The sequence below is a fragment of the Aedes aegypti genome, chromosome 3 (assembly GCF_002204515.2).
Source record: "Aedes aegypti strain LVP_AGWG chromosome 3, AaegL5.0 Primary Assembly, whole genome shotgun sequence".
Taxonomy (NCBI): domain Eukaryota; kingdom Metazoa; phylum Arthropoda; class Insecta; order Diptera; family Culicidae; genus Aedes; species Aedes aegypti.
In genome coordinates this window covers 158,292,423-158,311,433 of record NC_035109.1, presented here as the reverse complement: position 1 = coordinate 158,311,433, position 19,011 = coordinate 158,292,423, and the positions used below count along the sequence as shown (strand labels likewise).

The window sequence follows — 19,011 nt, the reverse complement described above, 5'->3', positions numbered from 1 at the left end:
GGTAAGATTGATCGGAATGACCCATCTCATAAAAAGTTCGCATTATCATTTATTGATGAAAGATTTCCAAATCATGAATGGTGCTTCTCTTTCTTATATTCATGAGCTGATAAAAGTGAAGATTTTTGCGAAAATTGCTTTTACATTATGCGTAAATTTGGCAACTTTTCGAAACAAAGATTTCAATGGTTAAGGATGACACTACCAAACATTCATGTCTCACATAAGTTCTGCAAATGATATGAGCAGGGGAAATGCGGTTCTTACTAAAAACAGCATCGATGAAAACGATTCCGTTGTCAAAACTTTCATTAGTATGTTCAATTAGGCAACATCACCGAATTACTGTTAAGAATGTAACTTTCCCTTAGGAAATTGCCTACCTTTAGGCGTATTCCGTGGTTCGAGATGTTTTTAATTTTAAAATAACTCAAAAAGTAAATGACTTGTAACCATTTGACCTTCAAATTCGACTTCAGAGGCCATGATTTTGTAGGTAACGACATTTTCAATATTACCGAACGTTGTATACATAGGTGATCAATGTTACCCCATATCAGCCAAATAAAAAAATCACTTTAAACATTTTTTTTTAACATGCTCAAACTTTTCAAAAAGCAAAATAAAGTATATAGTCACGAGCTATGGGTGGCAGTACTTGTTTTAAAAATATAAAATTTGCAACTATTGCATTTTCGAACCAAATATTTAAGAAATATTCAAAAAAAGTAAGAGGTTGTTTCCCAGATACAACCGCCAAATTGACGTTGGATAACGTTAGCTTCTTCTATTTCCTGGCTTGAGACAGTCACGAACTCATGAAAGATTTCTACTGACAAAAACCTCAATTTTCATACTATTTGTTGCATGTCAATTCTGACCTATTATGGATATTGTGTGTTATTTGGTTGGTTCGGTTAACACTTCAACACCGATAGAATCGGTCGATGGAAGAAGGACCATGAGCGGTAACTCTTGCTCCACGCATGATCTTCTAAGATTGGTTGCTTTAGTGGATTCCGAGGCCAGTTTGAGGTTGAGGTACTTCTCCATGAAGTTCGCGAACTCCATGTTCTCCTCTTTGCTCCAATCGATGTTAAAGTTGCCAGTCACGATGATTGGCATGATCTCCTTTTGATACTCGAAGAAGTTTCGCACCATGAAGAACTTCTTCTGCTTCGTCGTGGCAAATCTGCGATTCCAGAGCTCCGACGTCATGGTCCTGCAGGAAGCGAGAGGCCTAACTGGTCGGTTTGTTTGAGGATATATCAGCATCATACCGAAGGGCATCCAGCTGGCTCGTCGTATCCGTGGAGAACGCGCTCAAATTGAATTGCAGCACAATTTCAAATAAAACGGCCCTTTTCAGGGTCATAACAATGCATTCGACGTAAAAGTGTTACAACTAGAGACATTTAATCTATTACTATTAATTGATTAATTAATTTATTTACTTATCTTTCATTATTTCGGTTAAGACTAACTAACGGATAGAAACTGCAAACAAAATTCTACCTAGGTTCCTGTCACTCGGGTGCCGGCGGTAAGCACAATGAGAATTTTATTTCTTGGCACAGTGATTCTCGAAAAGCATTATTTAGCCATGATTAGTGATTGCATGCAAATGACTGACCAAAATTTGAATCAATCACATCCAATCATCAGTAGTGTCGCTCTTCGCAGTGGATAATTCTCATAACTCTTTCAAAATGAAATTATCGTCCTGAAAAGGACAGTTGGGGGTAGTCACCGTCGATCGAACTGTGTTTTCATTTCATTGTTAGACAGAAACACACCAAAAGATTACCGATGGACGCGTTCTTCACGAATTCGATGGGCTAGCAGGATGCCCATGGTCATGATGAGCGATTTCGCGGAACCCGCAGCTTTTAGCTTGGGAATAAACAGCAGCAGCGACGAACATGTAAAATTTATTCCGATAGGGTCCATCTCCGGTTGCTGGTGCGCACGTGGCTGATTGAAGTTAGGCTGGCTGACGAAAGTGTATAAAATATCGCTCAATGATATCTGTGCCCATCTCAGCTAAAAAGCAGGCTCTGTCCCAGTGAGGACGTCATGCCAAGAAGAAGAAAAAGAAGAAATGTTCGATCCCCATCGGAGCACGTGGTTTCTTTTCGTAGTTTCAATTTCAATTTGCATATTTGACACGTGTGTCGGCGTGTACATGTAAACTTCAAAACGTCAAAACCTTATAACAGCAAGAAAAATTGTGCTTTTCTATGCAAAATAAGACATACCTCGATATTTCCTAATTTTTCAATAGTTTAGTCATGAAAATCAATAGTTTTCAATATTGGAGTAGATTCGTAGAAACATTTCCAATCGATTGGTGCAAGAATCTTGGAAATCTATCCGGGCGTTAGTAAGTTATTAACAGTTAAAATCTAACCACTTTTCGTGACGCGAGCGATTTTTCGTTTTTCGAAATTGTACCCCAGTATGTTGCCGTAAGACGTTATCCAACGTCAAAAAAATTATCAATGTTACCCCAGATTACGGTACCTAAGAAATCAATCAAGATAAATTTAAAAGAACTGCAAAAGTAATAAACTCCAAGAGATATTGCGGCAGCAACTTAACCAGGATTGCCTGTTGGTGTTAATTTGGAAGTTCCTAATACATTTTCTGGAAAAGCCTTGAATAAACTGTGAATTAGTTCTTGGAGGGATCAAATTTGGACGAATCCCATCCCCGAGATAGTCACTAAAAATTTCAGTGACGACTTCCTTCGGAAGGGAAGTAAAGCCGTTGGTCCCGAGATAAACTAGCCCAGGGCTAAAAATCTCGTTAATAGAGATAAAAAAAAAATTTGGACGAAAGCAAACTTCTAGAGTAAACCTTGTAGAAAATACTGAAGGCATTTCTACTATTTTGAAGAGCAAATACTGGAGAAATGATCCTATTCCAAAATCTGTGAAGGAATTTCTGGACGATTTCTGGAAGAATTAAGGATTGTTGATATTATCTCATTTTCAGATTCTTTGTTTAAAACTTGTAGTCACAAAATCACATTTTCACTAAATTTTGAGCCTCGAGAGTATTTTAAAAATATTTGAAAATTTCGAAAAAAAAAAGTTTTGAACCTGGACTACATAGCATAGAGGAACTGCAAATAAGGCTGACAAGTTCACCCATGTTCGTTCAGACAATCCGTCTTTCAATGAGCTAAATTTAATGTTTGGCTCATTTTTTTTCTCGGGATTTAGATGTTCTTCTTCTTCTTTCTGGCGTAACGTCCCAACTGGGACAAAGTCTGCTTCTCAGATTAGTGTTCTTATGAGCACTTCCACAGTTATTAACTGAGAGCTTTCATTGCCGATTGACCATTATTGCATGTGTACATCGTGTGGCAGGTACGAAGATACTCTATGCCCTGGGAATCGAGAAAATTTCCTTTACGAAAAGATCCTCGAACAGCGGGATTCGAACCCACGACCCTCAGCATGGTCATGCTGAATAGCTGCGCGTTTACCGCTACGGCTATTTGGGCCCCGGGATTTAGATGTGCGAAAATCAAAAAAAAAAAGTTGCGCTTTTCCATTGTGAAATACCCTAGGTACCCCACCAAACTTGAATCTATATCCGGAACCAATTTTGATGGTGCATGCAATGCATGAATCAAATTTATAACTGATTTGGCGAAACTAGAGAATTTTGAAACTTGATGCCTGTATTGAAAAGGTTAAGACTTTTGCCTTGCGGCATTTGGCTTCTAATACTTGTAATGATATATTATCAATATTCGCATTTTTTTTTAATTGGGGTCGTGAGGAAATTATGACACGTTATAAGAGGAGAGAGGAGTTGGTGGTGTGGTACAGCGTGAATAAACCTAGATTCACTTTTCGATAAAAAATAATGTATGCATCTTCCTTGTTTAAGGTGAATATAAATCGAAGGCATACCTCAGAATTTCAAGAGAAAAAATCTAACGAACTCGACAGCGGTTCAAGCTGAACACTTGATCGATTGGCCATCGAGTAACCAATCGATAGAGTTTTCAGCTTGAATGTACATCTGGTTCTTTAGATTTGTGCTCTTGAAGATTTGAGGTGTGGCTTTGGATCACCCAAATCAACGCGATTTTTTACGGTGACAGCGACAAACAATCGCTGCGATTTCGCTGCTACATGTAGAGTTTTTGGAACAACATCGAAATCGCGGCGATTTTTTGTCGCCATCGCGGAAATAATCGCGTTGGTTTGGGAGAGCTGTTCTTATGCTGTGTTAAAAGTGACGTCATAGCGGGAAAGCAAGAGAGAGAACTAATGCGCGCGCATCAATAATCTGCACCACCTGAGCAAATCCAGAACATCAGGGACTCACGCTCCGCAGTTTTTTTTTTTTACATTTGTGTATAAACAGTTTTTGGGATATATTAACGGATTTGCTCAACAGGACACGCGATGTTTCCCGGAGGAAACCGTGGTTTTGCTTTCTTCATTCTTATGGAAGATAACATTGCGATAGTTCATCAAACGCAGTTGATCCTTTCCTGGGCTATTCGCCGCGAGGAATTTAGGACAAATTGGCGTTTTTGGAAACTTTACAACGGCAGTGCAGTTTATCATATCCTGCGGACCTGAGACGAGACTCGCGGAGACGGTCTTCTTTTTCTGCGATTGCTGAGTTTTTTTTTATCTTATTCCACTCAGTGTTTACATCAATCATGCGCAAGCCGTTCAAACTTGCACATGAACATCTCAGCAAAAACCTATTGCGTTTGCATCCCACCGAAGCATAAACGGCCTTTTGAGTGAAATTTCATGCCAGTAAACCTACCAGACATTATGAATAAATAGCCTTGTGCCAAGATTTATTAGCATCTTTGCTCCGCTAACTGAGGTTTTTAATAACAGTTTATTTCGAATGCAATACTTGTCACCTTTTCAGCCGTAAAATCGCATTTGACGTTTCGTGACAGCGGAATCTGGGCTGCATATGGCGTTGATATTTTTCCTCTTCGCGAGTCTCTCTCAGCTGCGGACCAGTCAATACTACAGTCATCCAACAGTTATGGATAGCACACAGATATGGATCAAAGTTGGATTAAACGGAGAATATCTCATCAAATAGAGTAGCAATTACGCAGAACCTATTTTACCTACGCAAACCAGCATCGCAATCAACAATAACATGCTTTAACACTTTTGTTCCATTCGTAGGACATAAAATTTCATACATATGCTTAGAAGCGTCGATTCATATTTGTGGGGCATTGAAACCCATACCACAGTTGGTCAGTGTTCAGACAGACCGGACTAGATATTTTGGCGTTCTAAAGATACGTTAAGGATTCAATCAAATGTGATTTTTCCTATGCTATTTTTACACAGATGTATCATCAAATAGATAAGTTCCATTATTACAGCCAATAACACAAATATTTGGATATTTCGCATGCCTGGGAAACGTTTTTCTGGAATCATGAAAAAAACACTTGGTTCAGTCTGTCTGAACTAGAGGGTCTTGTTTCCCGGACTTCAAAAAATCCCGGGATTCGGGATTTTATTCACAAAATCCCGGGATTTCCCGGGATCCCGGGATTTTACACAATGCGCTTGAAACTAGTGTAAAGCTGTCGAAATGTCAAATTTCAATGCATGTTATGGTTATACAGGTTTGAATGTGTGTTAAGGCTTTGGAAAATATATTGAATGTTGTCAATTTGTATGACATTGAAGCTACATTGAATTTCACACCTTTCCATAGAAAGACCATATTTACGATACGTTGGTTTCAGTTTCAAAATATGCTTTTTCGATTACTTGTACGATATATGTGAAATTCACAAATTTAAGTTGAATTATAGTTCATTTTCGAAATATGAGATCTTAAAATTCAAAAGAATCATAACACATTACCATACGGCATCGCTCAGACACTCTTGCATTCTTATGGCCACTACTCTAATACGAACAAAATCCAACTCTTCATAATGCATTTAAGAGGATATAAAGGTTTTTACAAGACTCTCAAGAAACCATCTAAGTAATCATCTCCACATGTCTCAACTTTCACAAAAACGTGGCCCAAGCAATTTTTGAACACTGAAAAATGCGTATTTCGTCTTAGGACTAAAGTGAAATTCCAAATCGCCGTCTTGAGAAAGAAGGCAGCTTTTATACAATCGTCTCATGTTGAGAAATTATGCGGTTTGCTTAAGACTTATGATGCTTCCTTTGAAGTTTCGGGAAATCCCGGGATTTCCGGTAAATATCCCGGGATCCGGGATTTTTTAGATCCCGGGATTTTTGTCCCGGGAAATCCCGGGCAAGACCCTGTAGTCTGAACACCGACCAGTTATGAATCTAAGATAAGACGATTCCTGATGAAACGCCAAAATGTATGCTTTCACTAGCACACCATTCGTTTGCCTCGCAGATATTTTGCTGTTATAGTGTTCTGATCCATGATATGAGTCGATTTGATCAGTAATAGAGCGCTGCATATGACGAGCCTAACCTCACTTATTTGACAGCTGCTGGTCCTGTTGTTTACGTTTCGGACTCGTTTTTTCCATTATTTTTTCATCTTCGCATTTCTATCACCAGCATTGAATAATACCATACGTGGGTATCTGCAGTGGATTTGACCTCTCCTCGCAGCAAACTTTCACGAAATTGAGAATGATTCGAAAAAGTACTAAGTCCAAACTGTAAACAACAGGACCAGTACCTGTCAAAATTGATGCGTGACGTCACAGTGCAGTGGAGTATACGGACCCATTTTTGACTGTAGCCAGGGATGCCAAGTCGACTTTTCAAAAATCTTTAAGATTTTGAAAACTTGTCTGGAAAAGTCTGGATTGCTTAACTCGTTTATGGAGAACCTTACAAATTATTTACAATACCTTACAAATTCGTTTCAAATTTTATCTGGATCTTCCAGATTTTTGTAAAATGGGACCTCAAAAATCTGGAATATTCCAGACAAATCTGGAAGGTTGGCAACGCTGACTGTAGCTAGGAGTAGAAGCGAACGCTTTGCCTTTTTTTTTGTTCGAATTTAAACTCGAATTTCGCGAAATTCCGTTTTATTCCGTTTGTTTTCAATTTTCCGTGGAAATATTTTAACAATTTGGCGAAACGAAACGAAATAGCAAAATGTAAATTTCGCCTGTGCGAGTTCCGTGGAATTCCGCGGAATTTCGTTTCGAAGCGTATTTGACGGAATCATTCGGTATTTCGCATACCCTTACCGTGTAGAGCTAACTGCATGAAAATCTCGGGCAAACACTCCAGTTCGTTCGACTCTCGGCGAGGACTACGACAGGGCGATGAACGTTCGTGCCTGTTGTTCATTATTCCGCCAGAAGGTGTCATGTAAAGAGCCGGACTTAACAGTCGAGGCCCGATTTTAACGAGATCCGATCAATTTGTTGGCTTCGCGGACGAAATGGGAGAAAATTTGAAACGGTGGCAGATTTGTTCATCCGTCAGAAACGCGAGGCAACAAGAGTAGGGCCAAAGACCAAATAAAGACCTCCATGTCCCTTACATTTGCCCAAAATTTTATGGCACTTACCGTAATAGATCTAGAATGCCGTGAAAAGTGAACTGCGATCTGTCAAACTTGGGTACCTTTTGCAGTACCAAGGGACCAAATGCAGTACTAGAAGTGGTACCCAATCTGAACTGAGTGGGACGGACCTGGTGGTGGTGAATACGTCGAAAACAAAGTACATGCTGGTAGGTTTCCTGAAGTGCATGCTGGTAGACGGAACTGAGCGTGACAAGGCCCGTCCAGTGTCCGCCCAGGAAGCAGTGTCATGAGAAACGGTTATACTTTCGAAGTAGTTGACGAGTTTATGTCCCTCGGATCATAACTGACGGCGGACAACAACGTCAGTCGTGAAATTCGCTGACGCATCATCTGTGGACGTCGTGCCTACTATGGGCTCCAGAAGAAACTGTGGCTGAGAAAGATTCACTCCCGAACCCAAAAGCACGATGTACAAAAAGCCCATGAAGCAATCCTCATGATTGAGTTATTTCCCTTGCATCTCATTTTTATATCGTGTAGCAGATACGATGGTATTTTATGACCAGGGAATTAAAGGAAATATTGACAACGACAAGGTCTTGGACCGACCGGGAATCGAACCCAGACACCTTCAGCATGGCTTTACTTTGTAGCCGCGTACTCTAATACTCGGCTAAGGAAATCCCCATGCACATATAGTGTAAAGTTTTATAAATGTTAACATTTGTAATAAAGCTAAGAACATTTTACAGTCCTGGTCGAGAAAGTAGAAAAGGTTAAAAAGTGCCAGAATTTACATTTGATTGCAGTACATTCTGACATACAAGTTCAATAAAAGGATCCCCGTTGAATGAAAAAGTTTTTCTACGATGATTACTAATTCTCATGGAAAAGTACCTCATCCTGATATTCACTCTAATGGAGTATGTTCAACGATTGAACTGACCTCCGGCAACTCAGTTCGAAACGGCGTGTTTCGTGTCAGCTTAATGACAACTAAACTTTATTCCACAGTTCAGGACACTTGCTGGCCACATCCCTACTTTACATAACTAACGAACACATCTGAACTGTGACCTCCAATTGTGAGCTGTAATGTGTGTGTCTATTGATCGGGATTCAGGACAGTTACCGCACTCACCTGTGTAGCATCCATCAAAGCTCTGCCATTCACCGTTCATAGAAACCGGCAAAGTGATTCCTTTGACATGTTAGTGGAACTCGCTCTGGAGGGAGGAGAACATCGATTGGCCTCACCACTTGCTGTTCCTCGGCGGCGTGCGACGTTATAAAGTCCTGATTGAACTTTGTAAAGGTAATTATCTCGGGCATCGGCGTCATCATCAGGAGAGAGCGAACTTTGATTGCATTGATTTATATTGCCGCTTGGCCTTTCGGCTTATGTCGCAGTGCCACGTTGCAGTTCTCACTTGTGGCGTCATCTAATGAAAATCATTGCATGACGTGGAACATGTTTTTTCTCCGCTTATTTTTTGCTTCGGTTTTTTCACTGAGCCGATTTTTTCCCATTGAAGTTGAGCTTCTGAAGCGCTAGGTATTAGTTTCGTTCTTTTTTTTTCGCAGCTACCCGCTAGTGTTATCACGCTCAAACGTGGCACTTGGCAGCAGTTGGCCGTTCCGGTGTAGATAGCTTGTGGAACTTATAATTGAGTTAGTCTGAAAAGATTGGAAAACAGAATAAAAATCATCAGATCAGGGCGCTTTATTCCAACTATTTTTGAAATAGATGTTGATTGATTCAACAGAAGATTGGCTATCCAGTATTAATCATGAGTGCAGCGTGAAAAAGATTTCAATAAGCGATAATTTGAGTGCGCATCGTACATTCGTGCCGTGCCTACACGAATTCTCTCTGCTCTTGGAAGTTTTTAAAAACTGCCTAAAGCAAAAAAAAACAGTACTTCTCAGTGCTACAAAAACAATACTTTTCAGTGCAAAAATAAAAAACGGTACTTTCTAATACTATTTTTTTCTACTATTGATCCCTTTACGTTCCTTGTTTGAACCCGTGCCTTCGATTTTTGGTTGGACCCGTTAAAAAAGTTAAAAAACCTAGCCGTGGCAATATTTCTTGGACACCGTCATGAAAAAAAATCTTCTAAGGGATGGTACACAAATTATGTCACGCTAAATTTCATTTTTTTCGAACCCCTCACCCCCTTTGTCACATTTTTTGTATGAGTCCTTTTTTTGTAAAGCTTGTCATGCTTGGCTTGACTACCTCCCCCATACTTGGAGCGTGACGTAATTTGTGCATGACCCTTTAGAAAGTCTCTTTTTTCGTTAATTCACTAAACATGGTTGCAACAATAAACAAAAGGAAGGGTGAATCTTTGAATTCATAACTTCCTTTAAAAAAACTGGGGTTTTAAAATAGCACTAAAAGTGGCAAAAATGAAAGAACGGACGTTTCTACGGAATGCGCACTTTCTTTCAAGGGTGAAATGGGTGAAATGATTGCATTAGAATGAGCAATCACTTCGATGCTGTAGACAATTTTTCCAAACACCAAATTGAAGCAGTCTCTAGCCTTTGAAGATCTAGACTTTGAAGGAAGCAAAGAGTGCCTGTTCCGAAGTTGAGGGTTTTAGGCAGGAGATCTTGAACTCCATTAGGGTTCCTTCTAAATCGCCAAAGAAAGGAGAATGTCGCATATTGCCGGAAACTCTTAAAGATCACGAACTTATTCTCAAACATCTTGATGATAAGAAGCACACATTGTTTACTTATGACGACAAAACTAAACGTTTGTTCAAAATCGTCTTAAAAGGTCTCTCAAGTAACTAAAAGTCACCTGAAGAGATCAAAAATTGAATGAATGATTTATTTGGATTTCCCCAGTCCAGGTTACCATTATGAAAAAGAGAATCCAATTTGGCATTGTTCGGAACGGGCTTTCTCAAGAATATTATTAAGTTCACTTAAACAACAAAGGTGTAAATAATATAAAAGCTTTAGAAAAAGCAAGACTTATGTTCGATGTCCGTGTGACATGGGAACATTTCCAGAAACCTGGAAGAAATTTTTAGAACCCCACTCAGCGTCGGTGCCAAAAGTGGGGCAATAGTACAAAACATTGCCACATGGATGCTAAATGCATGATTTGTGGAGGTTCTTTTCACGCTTGCTCTACAAAGTGTGTAAGCTCAAATTGCGAGGACCATCATAAATCTAACTTTTGGGATTGCCCTTCGCGTAGGCGAGTCGTCGAGGTTCGTGCCAGGCTAATGAACGGTCATATTTTTCGTTTTCGGAATTCCCCGAACAAAGCTCATTTTTCAGTTAACTATCGCTTGAATGAGAATCATACCTATCAGGTGGATTATAATCATGCTTAATTATAGACTAATTTTGTTACGTCGAGTAGCCGTTTGGATCTTTTAATTTCGAATAAACCTATAAAAGGAAAATCCTGTGCCTATATAACAGCATGTAATTTAAACTTCTCTCCTTTTCATACTACGAGTAACCGTTCTAATTGTTTCAAATCAAATGGAAAAACCCCGGCTGCCACAGGAAATTCCTATTCCGCCTCTTCGTCTACCGAAAATCCTAACGGAAAATTATCAAATAATGTACTTAAAGTAATATGTCTCCCTCCGATTTGAATTTTCTAACTGAACAATCGAATCAAATGATTGATGCAATGTCCAAAACCACCACTATGACTGAAGCAGTCCAAATTGGTATACAATTTACTAATTAAACTGTTATTGCATTACGTGTTTCTAATGGAACAAAACAAAGTAAATATTTTAAATTGGAATACTCGTTCTTTGACAGCTAAAGAGGACGAAGTGATTAATTTTCTAACAGCTAAAACATACATATAGCAGTTATACCGCAAACTTATTTGAAACCTGGATCAAACTCAAAAGAGATTCAAACTTTTTTGTTTACCGTATTAACCCTCTAGAACCCAAATTTTTATTTTTGATTTAAGTATTATTTTTCGTTATCTAAAATCGTTCTAAACACGTTTTGGGCATTTATTTATTTTTATTCGCAAATTTTTAAATTTTGGTTTTTGATTTTTATAAATTTTATTTCTGAACATCCCTAGCTTTTTCATTTTTTCTTGATGCCTTTTCTAGTTGTTGATTTTTGGCAATAATAAAAATTTAAATTGTTACGGTATTTTTAAAAATATTAAATTTTAATTTTTTTCGGAGCGTATTTTATTTTCCGTGTAACTAACGGAAAAACAGGTTTAAAATGATTTCAATACCACCAGGCTCTTCGTTTGTAATAGGTTAATCGTAGAAAAATATAAAAGGTACGATTTTTTATATTACACGTTAAATGAAGCCCAAGCATTTGTAGGTTATATAAGAATGCAATTTTTCAAACAAGTTCTAAAAATACAAAAAAGTTTCAAAAGTCATAAAAAACTTTTCTTATATGCGTGTTATGAGTCAAGGTATAAACCAAAAATAAAATCATTTTGATTTCCGAGCTACGAAAAAATACACAAAATTCCAAAGTGTACCCCGTCTAAAGGCGGGGTTGGGTATTAGAGGGTTAATCGGCTTGATGGGGTATGTGGGAGAGTTGCATAGGCGTATAAAACATCAACTTTTTTCGTCATTTTAAACCAAAGATTTTGAAACTTTGGGTGTTTCTGTTGAAACACAGCTTTTTAAATATACTTTCATAGCAGCTTATTTGCCTTTTCAGTGTTCTGGGCATGCTCTCTTTTTTATAATGATAACTTGAACTGGGGAAATCCAAGTAAATCATTCATTCAATTTTTGATCTCTTCAGGTGACTTATAGTTACTTGAGAGACCTTTTAAGACGATTTTGAACAAACGCCCTTAACGCCCAAGGTATCTCATAATCGGATGCGGTTTAACATTTCACCAAAAAAAATCATGTCGTCCAGATCAATTCTTGAAAGTGTCGTCTATATCTAGTTGTTTTATAAGACTCTTTTCTAGATTCATCAAACTTTTTTTTTTTTTTTGCTAGACGACCCTTTACAATGTGAAGAAGTTGAAAAAAAACTGTAGGTGAAGGGTCGTACACAATCTACGTTATAAATTAAGAATTCTGGGGTAGGGGAGGGCAAGTAAAACGAACCGTAGAAAAATGAAGTCTAATAAAAGAGTGGAATATAGTGGGAGGGAGAAATGATTCATCAGAGCAAGAATTAGCCTTGATTGAGTCAGTGGTTGGGTGCGGTCTACACCAAATTAATGACTTGACTAACACTTATCGGAGGCTTCTCGATCTGGCGTTTGTTCACGATAATAAATATGAGGAGCTACTGGAGCTATCGCAACCGTTCATGAAAATAGACAACCATTACAAACCCTTCGTGTTGAAATATGAAAGTACCATGCGTATCGGATGGATGGGTTTTGGACCCCTTTGATTTTGATTTCAAACAAAGTTGAACTGCGTGACTGAGACAGCGCATACAAATCTTTACATGCACGGTGCTTTAGATGTTACTTTATTTATTTCGTCGTTGTGAACAAATCGCGTTGGTTTGGGAGGCCTCACAGTGCAATCAGTAACAAAACGACAGTTGCTGATCTTTAGTTTAGAGAAGCCCGATATTTTCACTGGTGTTTATACTATATTACTGTGTAAAATGGCCCTTATTATATTTTTCAAAAGAATTGACAAGAAATTTCCTTTCGACGTAGCTTGATAATTTATTTCAATTGTAATCCCCAACAATCGAGCATACAGATATGTTTTACTGCATCGATGATTGATTATTTCTTTAAAACTCAGAAAACCACGCTTCCTAGTAGGCTTTCCTTCCCCGGGACAAAATTTCGCATTTCCCCTCCTTATTCTTTTCACTTTTCTGATTCGGTGAAACCATCCCCCTATTTCTCACTTCCCCTAAATAGCTATCAACCAATCACATCTGAGCAGCTTCAACTAGAAGTGACACATTTTGCTATATAGCATAGTGGCGTTCGCTTTTGGTCTCATAGGGACGAATGACCTTCGGGTTAAAGTCCTTCTCAAACAACAACAACAACATTTTGGTCTCATTTCAATTGTGAAACCAGACGGAGCAACTCATCGAGAATTGGCAGCAACGAACTCGCAAGAGCGTCCCAGTCACCGACACGAGGTAGATCGCTTTCGAGCTGTTAGCCCCAACGAACCTGCTCTGCTCCACGTTACCTCAGCCACAGAGACCTTGATAATCAAGCGGCTGCAAATCCAGCGTCCGGATTGTGATAACTGAATTGACTCGCACATACAGAATTCCCTACAGAATTCCCTTGCCCTGCAAGAATCGGGGAGCAAAGGCAAGATTTGTACGAGATGGCTGAAGAAAATCGACCAAAACCACTTGTTGTCATCGCCACCGCAAACCTCATCGGGCGAGGAGTATTCCAAACAGTGTGCCGTCAAAACGTGTCCAGGTTACGCGATTTGAACAATTCAATCGGTCCTTTTCAGGGCCAATAAATGTGTTTTAACGAGTTATTTGTGTAATATTCCCTAATGTGTTTACCACATACTATAATCTCTTTATTCATCTGATAGCATCATACAATAACGGATTTATTACGAATAATTGACAATATGGCAATTTGAGGATGTTTCCGATTACGCTTCTGCAGTGTAGTCGGGATGCAATAGCAGCATAATGCTCATCTTGTACATCCCTTGCCAAGACATCAGTTTCATATAGCCTATTTCCCAGATAAGAAAGGAAGAATATGAAAGGAGGAGCATCATCTGCTATTCCTTCGTTGAATTCGGTTTCATTCTGTTTTCGCTTTCGAGCTGGTAAGAGCTCCTCCGAACCTGCTCAGCTCCTCACTACCAGAGGCACAAAGCTGTTGATCATCAAGCGGCTGCAAATTCAGCTCCAACAAGATGTTGCTCGATTGCCAAGATTCGTGTTGGCCTCAGTTTAAAAAAAAATCCAAACAATTTTGATTCAAAACATTGTCATGATCATTAAATGGTTGCATGTATTGTAATGCCACAGACAAACAGACGTAACAGCTAAAATAATTATCAATTCAAAACATAGTCACGTGAACATTTACGCCCAATGCTAAAAATATTTCATTTGGCCAACCGCGAACTAGATGGCGGTAGTGGGCAAATGTTAAACTCGATCAAAAGCGATGCGAGTGCTACGAGTGGCACGTCGGCCAACTACCATATATTAGAATTTGGCGCTATTATTTTGTGCGATGAAAATAATTAGAGTGCTACGTCTGTTTGTCTGTGGTAATGCGTTCATTATTACACACATCATGCTCATATTGAAAACTGATCACACAAAAATTCTTTCTCTGTTTATTCCAAGTCAAAAGATTGCTTTCGAACATTATGAAAGTTTCTGCACGTGCAGTGATTTGTGAAATCGGTACAAGTGAAATTAAGCATATGAGTTGTTTTGAATAATATATCTAATAATGATCTGTTTCAATCTAATAAATTTTGGTATAATCAAAATATGATACGTGAAACTAAACTATGTGAACAACCGCTCCAAAACAATTGGCCTTTTATCGAAATCGTTTTCAAGAGCAGGTTCATATTCAGACCATTTTCAAGCAGCCTAAGGTTATCCAACGTTAACACAGCGGTCGTGTCTTGCATACAATCCCTTCATTTTTTTTTTACTTTTTTTCTCATTTACTTATAGATATCCTACTAAACAGCTCGAAGATTAATTATCATCATGGCTACCAAGCGGACGGAGCACAGTATTTTCAACGATCTGAAGAGATCCACAGAACGCATCTCTGAAAAAAATGTCTGAACTAAAAGCTAATACCCGTTAGCCAAAGAGATGGACAAAAAGAGTCGAAGCCGTTCAAAAGATCCGTATCACTCATAACAACGAGTGATCCGTGGCTCTTTTTTGGCGAGAGTCGGTTGATTGATCAGTACGGATCAGATAAAAAGTGATCCGGAAAATGAACGAATCGATTCTTTTTCCCTACTCTCCTTCGTTCGTTTCTCGACTAACGCTTCACACATACCTTCCTTTGCGCGCCACGGTACACATGCAAATACAGTTTGATGGAGCTCCACTCTTCTTCCATTCGCTCGGTTCAGTTCGCTCTTCCTTTGCGAGCCGCTGAGCCATTGAACCTTTCAACAGATCCGGTTTTCTAAAATGATTGATTTGGATCGGGTCCGTTCCAGGGATTGAATCCTGAGAAAATTGAGAGAATCTCTCACGTGTCGCTCTCTGTAATATCATAACATACTGCTCAACTGCTACAACTTTGATCAGATTGGGGGGATAGTAGTGCATGATAAAACCCCTCTAAACATGATCCAAGCCTGGGGGACATTAATGCTATTGGAAGTTCGTGGATTATTTATCGTGCCAGTAAAGAAAAACACCAACCCCCAACGGCAAACAAGCGAGAAAAATTGGATTCATCATCGCTCTCTCTTTGGGGCTCTCGCTCGCTGCTTCCATTTATCAGACTTGTTACACCTTGCGATACAATGACGATCGTGGACCGCAACAGATGGGATGTTTTCATTGCTTGCTTTGATCGTGCTTCATACTCAAATGAGAGCGAATTCTGCAATGCCTGGTCCGTTCACTAAAATGAGCCGTTTTGTCCATCTCTAGTTAGCCATATAATTAAGATGGGCCATCATATGCCACAACATATTGTTAGAACAGCAGAGAAAGAGTACATCACGGCATCGATTAAATCCTACCACGCGAAACTGGAAAAGCTGTCAACGAAGTGCTATTTCCTGCATTTAAAATTGGCTCAGGAATATCCGGAAGGATTTCCATTATTCCTGATAAAGATTAAACCAGCGGAAGAGTGCGAAGCCGACAGGAAGAACAAGCTACAACGAAAAAAAAAACAGGCCACCATGCAATCCGAGACGACGGAAGGTAACCGCATTCCTACTCCGATTGTGGAACCAATTGAAGATTTCGTAGTCAACCGTTCGACGCAGCAGTTCACTATGGAACAATTGACACACCTCAAAGAAACGATTTTTTCAAGAATTTCCGATTGTGAGGATTAACGTGTAAGGAGGTGTTTCAAGGACCGTATTTGGATCGTTTGGATTCGTTAAAGAGTGGTTGTGCAATCTTGAGACTTGCGTGCGTGTGGGATCTGATTCTCGGAAGATTTGAAGACTACGTTCCTGGGACGTTTGTTTGTACGTTGATTTGGCGGTGGCTTTCAAGTTTGTTTGGTGTATTGACAAGAGTATTGCTGTTCGAGTGGCACGATTTTTGGATTATATAAGATTCCTGGATCTTCAATTTGGTGGTTCCAACTACACATTTTCTTTGTTGAAAGCTCGATAAGTATCATTATTATATTATTATAGTATAGTACAAGTTTCTTTTTCTCTATTCCTATCCTATCCTATATTTATTGTTTTGAATTTATCTACAATTATGGAAACTGATTCAGGTGAAGGAGATTCAAATGAAAATGATCATTCTATAGAAACCCCTTCAGTTAAACCTTTCCGCATAAAAATTTATCCGTCCACTTTTCCGGGTCCATACGTAGTTTATTTTAGAAAAAAGGAGAGACCTATTAATGTTTTGTTGATTTCTGCTGAGGTTTACAAAAAATTTAAATCAGTAAAAGAAATCAAGAAAATTTCTCTCGACAAATTAAGAGTAGTTTTTGCATCTCGAGAGGATGCCAACTCTCTTTTAGAATCAAAATTATTTGTAAATTCTTATCGTGTGTATGCTCCATGTGATTCTTGTGAAATTAGTGGAGTTATATACGATGAAGATTTAAATTGTGACGACATTAGGAATAATGGTACTGGTATGTTTAAAAACAAATCCATTGCTCCTGTTAGTATTTTAGATTGTAATCGTTTATCAAAATTAATTTTTAGTGGTAATGAATCCAAATATGTCCAATCTAATTGTATAAAAATAACATTTTCTGGATCTGTTCTCCCAGATTATGTTATGATTGATAACGTCATTTTTCATGTTAGACTTTACTACCCTAAGCTCATGCACTGTGAGCGTTGTCTCCTTTTTGGCCACACATCTAATTTTTGTTCGAATAAATTGAAATGCTCCAAATGTGGAGATCTTCATTCATCGGAAGATTGTAAGAAAAAATCTGATGTTTGTATTTATTGTAGACAAAAACATACTAGTTTGAGAGAATGTTCTGTATATATTGAGCATCAATCAAAATTGAATAAAAAAATTAAAAACAAAAATCTTTTATCATATGCTGACATAATGAAATCTTCTGATAATATTAGTACTTCAAATTCATTTGCATTATTACCTGATGTTGATGATAATGATTATGATAAACAACATAATTTTCTTTACAAACCTCCGAACAAAAGAAAACGAACTTATAATAACTCTTCAAGAAAATCTATTCCTACTTTTGAACCTCAACCATCTACTTCTTATGAGTCACATTTTCCTTCACTCAATGCTTCCAATACCCCCAAAATCATTCCTGGTTTTCAAAAAGTTGATAACTCCTCTAATAATGTTGATTCAAACACTAATAATACTTCAGGAGATAGAAAAAATGAAGGTAGCGATAATTCCATTTTGAATATTTTAGAAGAATTAGTTGAATTTTTAGGTCTTAGTGATTTTTGGAAAAAAATTATTAAAATTATCTTACCTTTTGTGGCTTCTATTTTGGATAAATTGAATAATTTTGGACCACTCATTGCATCTTTGTTTTCATCCTAATGGCTTCAAAAAATACAAATAGTTTGAATAATTTACAATGGAATTGTCGCAGTATCATTAACAAACTCGATAGATTAAAAGTATTGATAAATAGCTTAAATACCGATATTTTTTGTTTAAATGAAACTTGGCTAACAGAATCTAAATTTTTACGTGTTCCACAATTCAAAATTTTTAGAAAAGATCGTTGTGATTCATATGGAGGAGTTCTGATTGGAATACGAAATAATATTGAATTTAAATATTTGGATATATCAATACAATCACAAATTGAATATATTGCCGTTTCAATTAGAAAAGATGGTTTTGAATTTTCTATTGTTTGTTTCTATTTTCCTCCCAACGTAAGTTTTTCTTTATCGCAAATTAAATGTATTTTAAAAGAAATTCCTTCTCCTTATTATATATTGGGTGATTTCAATGCCCATAATATAGCGTGGGGTAGTCATAGCTCTGATGGAAGAGGTTCTTTGATATTGGAATTGATTGATGAGTTAAATTTAAATATTTTAAATGATGGATCTTTTACCAGAATTGCAGTACCTCCTTCTCATTCATCATGTATTGATTTATCTCTTTGTTCTAGAGTGTCCATCCCGGGACATCCCGGGACAAAAAATCCCGGGATTTCACAAATTTCGGGATTTCCCGTTTCCCGGGATTTTATTTCTGACATCCCGGGAATCCCGGGATTCCCGAAATGTATGTAGAAAAGCATAATGAAAAAAAATAATAATAAACGAGTAATTATGTTCATGAAAAGATCAATTAACCAAGTAAGAAACTCATATTTTTATTTGT

At 38.0% G+C, this 19,011-nt stretch overlaps 1 protein-coding gene across 6 annotated transcripts in view; it reads right to left on the bottom strand.

Annotated features, from left to right (window-relative positions):
• The window catches only part of LOC5574550 (ras-specific guanine nucleotide-releasing factor 2), a 714,561-nt gene that overhangs the window by 41,216 nt on the left and 654,334 nt on the right, over positions 1 to 19,011 (bottom strand). For all 6 annotated transcript variants that reach the window (XM_021850760.1, XM_021850761.1, XM_021850764.1 and 3 more), the window contains one exon: positions 8,648 to 9,183. The gene's annotated coding sequence lies outside the window, so the exon portion shown is untranslated. The remainder of the gene's footprint in view (positions 1 to 8,647; positions 9,184 to 19,011) is intronic.